We start from the raw sequence: 8,772 nt of genomic DNA, 5'->3' as shown, positions 1-8,772 counted from the left end.
AACAGAAATAAATCTAGCTTATATTGTTGTTACTATCGTCCCAACCGATGGGGTCGAAAGTAACAATGTACAACTTATGATCAAAGTGAAATTATACTCAAATCTTGTTACATTTCTACAAAACAGCAGCTGGTATTGATAGAGCACACTTCTGAGTTACTGACCACAGCAGAATATATCTCTGTCTACAACAATTCGCCTACAAAAAACGACCCGTTTGGACTACATCCCTCTAGTTCCTGCAGTAATGACGTCACTAAAACAGTTTTTTTGACTAACCTCCGCCCACATCAATACACGAACAGGGGGCGTGGTCTTGTTGCGCTCCGACACAGAAGAGGAAGAGTTATGTTTGTGTTTGTCGCCATGTCGTTGAAACGCTGTTATTTTCATCTCGGAGTCCAATCATCTTTGTTTGGGCTTCCCTGGGACACTGTACTTGGAGATTTATGGTTACAATTTATGTTTAACTCGGTTCCCGAAAATTATAATCCACATGTAAAACTATGTGCAGCACATTTTGCTGAGGACAGCTTCCTCAATCTCAATCAGTTTAATGCTGGATTCGCAAAAAGATTATTCTTGTAAGATGGAGCAGTTCCCTCTTTGTCTGGAGAAGGCGTTGTTTATGGATCACAACCGGTAAGTGTATTTTATTATTTAAGTTGGTGCATTTAACAGTTCCTGTAACTTATTACACAAAGTGCAACACTGTTTAGCTTTGTTAACTAGATGTTAGGGCTGTGCAAAAAACGAATGCGATTTTCATGCGCATCTCGTCAGTAAAAACGCTCCTGTGATTATAAGTACATCTCAAGCACATGCTCCTGCCCACTTGCTTCTCAAAACTAGTCCAATCGCGCGTTTCCAGGAGGTCAGCCTGCTCTAAGCTGGTGTCGAATCACAACACAGGAGCCGCTGGCACAATCAGAACTCGCTACGTATTTCTGAAGGAGGGACTTTATAGAACAAGGAAGACATCAGACCGTTTTTATGACAGTGAAAACAGCGGTTTACAGATAGGTGAATTGTGTGAAAAATACTGTGTTTTTTTACACGCGAAACATGAACACATGTTATATTGCACACTGTAAACACAATCAAAGATTCAAAAAAGCACGAAAAACGGGACCTTTAATGACTAAACCAAACAAAATCAAAACATTAAAAAACACTCAGCAATGTGATTCTTTTACTGAGTGATAGACAGTGGGTTTAATCAGTGACATTATTATTAGATTTACTATCCGCCATCTTCTCGTCATCTCCACGAGCTGCTTCTCTTGGAGTTATTACACGCAGAAAAGGTGAAAAAAAACATCCTGAATTGTCCAGTTTTCTCACAAAGATGATCTGAGTTGATATTGCAATTCTCCATGCAGCATAAATGACGTACAACAGTGACATTTCTTCTGTTTCAACTGAACGAAACTTGCACTGATTTGATCTTAAAATACACTCACCTAAAGGATTATTGGGAACACCTGTTCAATTTCTCATTAATGCAATTATCTAATCAACCAATCAGATGGCAGTTGCTTCAATTCATTTAGGGGTGTGGTCCTGGTCAAGACAATCTCCTGAACTCCAAACTGAATGTCAGAATGGGAAAGAAAGGTGATTTAAGAAATTTTGAGCGTGGCATGGTTGTTGGTGCCAGACGGGCTGGTCTGAGTATTTCACAATCTGCTCAGTTACTGGGATTTTCACACACAACCATTTCTAGGGTTTACAAAGAATGGTGTGAAAAGGGAAAAACATCCAGTATGCGGCAGTCCTGTGTGTGAAAATACCTTGTTGATGCTAGAGGTCAGAGGAGAATGGGCCGACTGATTCAAGCTGATAGAAGAGCAACTTTGACTGAAATAACCACTCGTTACAACCGAGGTATGCAGCAAAGCATTTGTGAAGCCACAACACGCACAACCTTTAGGTGGATGGGCTACAACAGCAGAAGACCCCACCGGGTACCACTCATCTCCACTACAAATAGGAATAAGAGGCTACAATTTGCACGAGCTCACCAAAATTGGACAGTTGAAGACTGGAAAAATGTTGCCTGGTCTGATGAGTCTCGATTTCTGTTGAGACATTCAGATGGTAGAGTCAGAATTTGGCGTAAACAGAATGAGAACATGACTCCATCATGCCTTGTTACCACTGTGCAGGCTGGTGGTGGTGGTATAATGGTGTGGGGGATGATTTCTTGGCACACTTTAGGCCCCTTAGTGCCAATTGGGCATCGTTTAAATGCCACGGCCTACCTGAGCATTGTTTCTGACCATGTCCATCCCTTTATGACCACCATGTACCCATCCTCTGATGGCTACTTCTAGCAGGATAATGCATCATGTCTCAAAGCTCGAATCATTTCAAATTGGTTTCTGAACATGACAATGAGTTCACTGTACTAAAATGGCCCCCACAGTCACCAGATCTCAACCCAGATCTCAATAGAGCATCTTTGGGATGTGGTGGAACGGCAGCTTCGTGCCCTGGATGTGCATCCCACAAATCTCCATCAACTGCAAGATGCTATCCTATCAATATGGGCCAGCATCTCTAAAGAATGCTTTCATTGAATCAATGCCACGTAGAATTAAGGCAGTTCTGAAGGCGAAAGGGGGTCAAACACAGTATTAGTATAGTGTTCCTAATAATCCTTTAGGTGAGTGTATGTCAGTGCTCTTGTTTTGTCTCAAGATGCACACCAGTATTTTTTTTTTGTTTAAGCCATGTTTTTAACAATTACTTAAATGTCTTAATTGAACTAGGATCTAATCCTGTCTTAGCCTGAGCCCTGTCTGAAACCAGCTCTTATTTATGCATTTTTATAAAGATCAGTGAATATCGGCCGGTGTATGACATTAAATGACAATAATCATCATTATCCTGAAGTTATACAATATTTAAGGACATTAATTAGAATTGGGAGTCAGATAATTAACACTAGCACCATCACGGGGGTCAATTTTAAAATGTACATAGCAGATTTAAAATAAAACATTCAAGTCTCCGAGTCATTGACTTTTACTAAATTGATGAAATTTACAATTCAATGTGGTTAAAAATTATTTAGATAAAACCAGATCAGAAAACGGGGCATTTATACCTGTAAGCACCAGTGGGTCAAACTGACCTGCTATTGAATTCACCTATTTCCTCGTCGTTTACTTGCTGCTTATGTTTTAACATTGTACATTTCTAGCCATATATATAATATAATCATATTTTATCTAAAATGAGTCACATATTTATAAGAAATATGGCTTAAATTGTATATTTAGGTCTTCTTCATCACTTAAACAGGGATAATAGAAATTATAAATAAAAATTTTGTTTTTATTGATATATGCATTCAATTTTATTATGTCCTCAGTTCAAAGATAAAAAACTCAAAATTAGTTTTATGTTATAGCCTAGGCTAAACTGCCTCTAATCATACATATAAATCATGTGCAAATATTATATATTTATATATTCACACACACACACATATATATATATATATATCTTATTGTGATAGTTCTTGTGAGTTGTTTGTTAATCTAGTTAATCCAAATGATTTATAACATCTTTATTTTTAATCAAATATGAATTTGAGTTTTATTATTTATTATGTCTGTCCTCTCTAATTTGTATTAATTTTTCTAGCCATCTGAACAGATAATGGTTTTGCCACCATGATTGATTGTGATAAGGAACCACTTAGCTATCTTTTGTTTCCCTCCCCCAAAGGAAATCTGGATTATTATTTATTTATTTTATTTAGTTATCGTTTTGAAACAATATTAAATAGGGGCAGTTCCACACATTACAGATGGGAAACCACCCTGTTATTCTCCTTTCCACCCTGTTATGCTCCTGTCATTTGAAATAATAATTTCACAGCAATGTTAAATGTTTGGCATACTTTTGTCTTATTTTGTGAGGTGAGGAGGACCAACAGCATATATAAGTTTTTGAGCAATTTATTTATTTATTTATTTACAACCCTATTGGCAAAAATTGGCACAAAAGTACCTGTTCTTAATAATTAAGACATATTATATTCATCAATTATTGTTACGTTATCGTTTTTAAAATAAAAAAAAAATTATAAGATGGCATAAGGGACATATACTATCCAAGAAAAGCTCATTATTGTTTAGGATTTACATTATTAACATGTTGTGATAACTATCTATATGTCCCTAACAGGGTGGACAGTGGACAGTGTATGAACAATCGACCCATAATTATTATTTTTGGAGTCTCCGATCTTGACCAATATTCATTTCTAATAGTTAAACATGACAATGTTTTGGTAGAATGCAAAAAACATAAAAATCATGTCACTTTTTTTCCCAACACTTATGAAGCCAAAATGTTACCACATAACAGGAATGACCCGGTTATCAGTTTCATAAATTAAGTAAAAATGAAAAAAATTAGAATTAGAAACACTAAATGCATCATCAGCCCGTTTTTATGACAGTGAAAACAGCGGTTTACAGATAGGTGAATAGTGTGAAAAATACTGTGTTTTTTTACACGCGAAACATGAACACGTGTTATATTGCACACATTAAAACATAATCAAAGCTTCAAAAAAGCGCGAAAAACGGGACCTTTAATGACTAAACCAAACAAAATCAAAACATTAAAAAACACTCAGCAATGTGATTCTTTTACTGAGTGATAGACAGTGGGTTTAATCAGTGACATTATTATTAGATTTACTATCCGCCATCTTCTCGTCATCTCCACAAGCTGCTTCTCTTGGAGTTATTACACGCAGAAAAGGTGAAAAAAAACATCCTGAATTGTCCAGTTTTCTCACAAAGATGATCTGAGTTAATATTGCAATTCTCCATGCAGCATAAATGACGTACAACAGTGACATTTCTTCTGTTTCAACTGAACGAAACTTGCACTGATTTGATCTTAAAATACACTCACCTAAAGGATTATTGGGAACACCTGTTCAATTTCTCATTAATGCAATTATCTAATCAACCAATCAGATGGCAGTTGCTTCAATGCATTTAGGGGTGTGGTCCTGGTCAAGACAATCTCCTGAACTACAAACTGAATGTCTGAATGGGAAAGAAAGGTGATTTAAGCAATTTTGAGCGTGGCATGGTTGTTGGTGCCAGACGGGCTGGTCTGAGTATTTCACAATCTGCTCAGTTACTGGGATTTTCACGCACAACCATTTCTAGGGTTTACAAAGAATGGTGTGAAAAGGGTAAAACATCCAGTATGTGGCAGTCCTGTGGGCCAAAATGCCTTGTTGATGCTAGAGGTCAGAGGAGAACGGGCCGACTGATACAAGCTGATATAGAATGCAAAAAACATAAAAATCATGTCACTTTTTTTCCCAACACTTATGAAGCCAAAATGTTACCACATAACAGGAATGACCCGGTTATCAGTTTCATAAATTAAGTAAAAATGAAAAAAATTAGAATTAGAAACACTAAATGCCATGAGTGATGGAGAGTCTGATGGTCAGTTGTGTCCAGGTTCAGTTCAGCATCTGACAGTGATCCAGATATCATATGTACTATCATACTAAAACATTACACATTTTAGCTTAACATTACTCTAATTGGTCAAACTTTGGTTTAATTATTTAATTTTGGTCTTGCCATATCGTTTATTGTTCGCTACTGTGTTGATATTCTAGTCTGGCCGTTTGCTGAAGAAATAAATAGTTAAAAATCAAAATCTGATCTGATGTAATGAAAAAAACTTTGTTTTTGATTACCCAAGTTTAATGGGTAAGCCGTTATCTTATTCAAACTATAAATGATATAACTAAACAAATGACTATATATTTAGCTGCCCGCTTGAATTTGTCATCGGTTTTAGGTATACAGCGATCTCTGGTGGTTCTAGTGTTAAAAAAAAGAGTCAGGAATTAATTATCTTTTTTTTTTTCACTCTTGAATGCATGAAAGTTTCACCTATCATTAGTGACTCAGACAGCACAAGTGACTCTTACACAAATTTGTATATCAAGTTCAAAGTAATAAAATAAATCATATTTGGTTATATGTAGGCACTTAAAAAGGCATTTTGAGCAACTGCTCCACCACCATCACTTACATTCAGCATTTGTTGCACAGAAGAAAAATACCTTCACTATGACATACCTTGAGTCACTTTATATGATATATCATAAATAAATTAATCAATAAATAGTAAAAAAAAAAAAAAAAAAAAAAACATATTAGATGAAGTAGCCAACATTTTAGACACAATATTGTCAATAGAGAGTGTTTTTACTAATAGTTCCAAACAGAGTCACAGCAGAACATTTGCATCTCTGATCAACATAACATTCAGCATTCATTTTAATGAGTCAATGGTTCAATTACTCATAAATAAAAAAACAAATCACGTTTTAATGGAACAGTGTTTGTCAGTGCTTATAGTTTTGGGATTATCTTTTTTTTTTTTTTATAGCGGCTTTGCGGTTTTCTGCAAACAGTTCTACTTTTTGGTGTTATAGAAATGGCCACCCAAAATTTAAACAGTAACAGTAATATCCAGGAAAGCAAATTCTATTTGCTCCTATTGCTTATCTTTGGTAAATTTCTAGAAAGGTGGAGAAATACTATAACCACTTGAAAAGAACCATAAAGACGTTGTCATATCTGAACTGAATTTTTGGTAAGCTTTATTGATATTAATTTGTCAATGTATGGAAAAGAGCTGTGTCCATTTTTTTCCCCCAAAGTTCTATTTGCATTGTGCACCAGGAATGACTAGAACAAATGTAAAAAAGAAGAATGTCATTTATTAATGCTAATGATAAGCACAAACAAACAAATACAATTTAATAAAATGTAAAATGTAAAATCTAATTTATATTTCTTTATATTGCTATATTTTTAAGTTAGTAAGTGGTGTTAAAATTGCTCTATGTTAAACGATCCGTATCAATTCAACATTAAGAAGTAATGGTGAGGAAAGGGCTTGGGTTTTCTTATAAGGAGGTTTGTCCTGGAAAAGAAATGGGATAAAATATCTAGAAATTTATCTTGGTAATGATTATACTGTATGTTGCAAAAAAAAAAAAAAAAAAGTAGCAAGGGGTTTTAAAAAATGTCAAAGAAGGACAGAAATGTGAAAGTGCCTCTTGGTATAAAAGTTGCTTATGGGCAGAGCTACTGTATAGTTACCATTAATTTTCTTTCATCAACATTGTTACATCATTTGGTAACACCTGCTTTAACAAGCAGAATCACTGAAAGAAAGAGAAACACAAGAACTACAACTGACTTTAGGTCACAGCCTTCGATGAAATGAACTGAAATAAAAGACATTAAATCTCTCAAGATCTCAGCAGAGGAAGATTAAACAACTCCACAAACAACTTTACCAGCTTCACACATTACTAGCCAGATTGACTTCATTTCTGGCACATCTCATACAGAACTTCTTATTGAGAATTAAGGTTTAGACATTGGTTTTGTTTCTTTTGATTTTACCATTTTGGGGAATAGAGTTTGTTTTAGTTGGGCACTTGACTTTTTAAATATCTGTTTTTCTTTGGCTGCTGTAATTGTGTGTTTATAAAGCAAGGAACTGAAGATAAAATCATTATGTAGTGGCTTGAGTCACTTGTTGCGCTTCATGTAAATATGTAATGCTTTTATATTTCATTCTGTTTCCGCCACTTTGCTTTTCTCTGTGCTGTGCTCACCCCCCGCCTCCTTGCTTTTGTTCCCCCTCCCCTCGCGTGTTGTCTCATTGAACATGGCATCGTCCACAACCAGACCGGAGGCTACAGAACTAGTCAAAAAAAAAGACAACTGGCTCCATTATATGGAGATACCTCGGTTTTAAGGTGTCGGTTGAACCGGCAGAAGTCTACTGTAGGGCACTATGATTTCCGCGATGCAGAAAACACGCACGGAATCGCGGAATCCAGTCATAAAAACGGAGTTTACAGTTTAACGTGGAATCTCACAGAATTTGTCAAATTTTTTATGAATTAAACAAAAGTTTTAAAATATAAAATTTTTTAAGTATTAAAAGAGCTTTGTTGTGCAGCATAACAGCGTAATTCATTGTAACGGCAGTTTAGGCAAGTGTGCAGATATACAATTTAAATAACAGATTTGTTTCATGCTACTAAGAGAAAAATGTGAAGTTGATCGTATAGTCACTGGCTTGATTCACTGATGCATAAACAGTATTAAACGATTTAGAAAGAAAGTCTGTGTGAACTTGAATGATTAGCTACACATCAGAAATCACTGATCACAGATCAGGCATTAATGAACACTGTTACTCACTGTTTGTGGCGGTGCTGCCGAATCCATATCATAAAAGTATGTTTGTAACGCCTGTGCTGACATTGCAACTGAATTATATGTAAATATTTGGACGGGCAAAGCAGAGAAAGGGGAGGTAACATTTCTCCTTATAACGTCACCAGGAGGAGATTCAAGATCAGCCCGGTTGTGCTTCCATTTTCTCAAATGCAGAGAAAGATAGTAAAATCTCGATTTACACCGATTATAATTTCTAGAAACTTGGGGACCATATACAGGCTAGGGGAACTCATATTAATGTTAAAAACCTCAGAAAGTGACATTTTCATGTCATAGGACCTTTAAGGTTGATCATGGATCAAATCGATCCAACATGGTAAACAGTAAATATTTGTGCTGTTTAATGCATTTGAGACATTGTGTTTTCCTCAGTGCATAACTGACAAGTTATAAAAATAAAGTTATTTAAGCTTCCCATGCAGTCTTGCTTGAATACTAAAGT

The 8,772-nt window shown here is 35.6% G+C and overlaps 1 protein-coding gene across 3 annotated transcripts in view; it reads right to left on the bottom strand.

The window, feature by feature from the left end:
• Positions 1 to 8,772, bottom strand: part of LOC132141086 (NACHT, LRR and PYD domains-containing protein 3-like) — a 174,726-nt gene that overhangs the window by 7,782 nt on the left and 158,172 nt on the right. The window lies entirely within an intron of this gene.

This window comes from Carassius carassius, chromosome 1 (genome assembly GCF_963082965.1).
Source record: "Carassius carassius chromosome 1, fCarCar2.1, whole genome shotgun sequence".
NCBI lineage: Eukaryota > Metazoa > Chordata > Actinopteri > Cypriniformes > Cyprinidae > Carassius > Carassius carassius.
The sequence above is the reverse complement of the archived record's forward strand: the minus strand, read 5'-3'. Positions and strand labels throughout refer to the sequence as shown.